Below are 1598 nucleotides of genomic sequence, written 5' to 3' on the forward strand. Positions count from 1 at the left end.
GTGGTTAGACATATGGAATACGGTCAAACACAGGACTGTACGTGTCTACCATGTTTCTGGTCATCAGCCCCTGTGTCACAGGGAAATGACGAAGCGGACACGCTGGCCTGAGTTCGATGGATTGAGAATTCACCATCTGAGAACATCGCCCGCTGGTTACATCAGGAGCTACGGCATGCTGGACAAAAGACAATGTGGGCAACTGCTAAAGCATGGCGACTGCCCATACAACTATCTGATATCGTCCAGGCATGCCAGGATTGCGACACTTGCTCCAAGATGAGACCAAGATCGTTGCCCGAAATAACAGCCCATCTTGCTAGAGGACACAATCCTCTCCAGTGATGGCAGGTTGATTACATTGGACCCCTTCCTCACTCTGAGGAGGCAAGATATGCCCTGACCTGCGTCAACACTGCAAGTGGGCTGCTGCTGGCCTATCCAGTACTGAGAGCAAACCGGGCACATACCATCAAGGCACTCACTAAACTGATGTCTGCCTACAGGACACCTCAAGTCATCGAGAGTGACCAAGGGACTCACTTTACTGGTGCAACGATACAGCACTGGGCAGAAGAAAATAACATCGAATGGTGATTCCACCTGCTGTATAATCCAACGGGGGCAGGCCTCATTGAACGTTATAACGGTATTCTTAAGGCTGCCCTGAAGACAGACTCCCAGTCCCTGCAGGGATGGACAAAAAGACTGTATGAAACCCTGCGGGACCTGAATGAAAGACTTTGAGATGGCTGACCCAGTGCCCTGAGAATGTTGCAGACGACATGGGCCACTCCGCTTAGGATCCAAATTACAGGCACTGATCATCAGGTAAGACCCCAGATTGAACGAAAATAATATTCTGCTCCCTGCCCCTGAGAATTTAGATCTGGGTACCCATAAAATAAAATGGCTCTGGAAGTTGCAGGTAGGACCCAAGTGGTGTGGCCTACCTTGGGGGAGATTGTTGGAGGTCGGAGGCTCAGTAGTCCCTCCAGTAATAGGTACATGGCCTACTAATATTGTGGTCAACACTCCAATCTTTATTGCTAAAGGGACCCCCATCATGTCCCTGTGGCAGATCAGGACACCTCCTTTGGTGCTTGATATCATTATGCAGCTGCAGACATCTGGCCAGAAGGTGTGGTACAGGCAGCCAGGACGTGCCCCAGTGTTGGCCCAGGATAGAAATACGGCCTGTATCTTGCCCTGGAGATCAGACCTTCCTCTCCAGGTACCTCTGAAACATCTGTATTACTCCCCTGTGAGCCTTCAGGATCACTGGAAGGAACAAAATGCCATCAAGCATTCCAGTGTTGCTGTCAGATCGCCTGTAACACCCGCTGATGGTCTGCATGGGACTGATGGAACATAGAACGGACCTGCACCTCATGATCTCATGCCTCCACTCACATCATCGAGCACTGGCTTATCGAAGAATATGGACATTCACTGATCATCACTTGTCCTGAATTGTACCAACACGCGTCGCGATGAAAATTGTATAAGCATTGTGATATAGCGGACCTCTGTATTAGGGAAAGCTTACCCTTTAGTTAACCTGATCATTGGTTCACGCCATGAAGGGGTGGAGTGTA

Source organism: Tympanuchus pallidicinctus, unplaced genomic scaffold (genome assembly GCF_026119805.1).
Source record: "Tympanuchus pallidicinctus isolate F22 unplaced genomic scaffold, pur_lepc_1.0 scaffold2, whole genome shotgun sequence".
Classification (NCBI taxonomy): domain Eukaryota; kingdom Metazoa; phylum Chordata; class Aves; order Galliformes; family Phasianidae; genus Tympanuchus; species Tympanuchus pallidicinctus.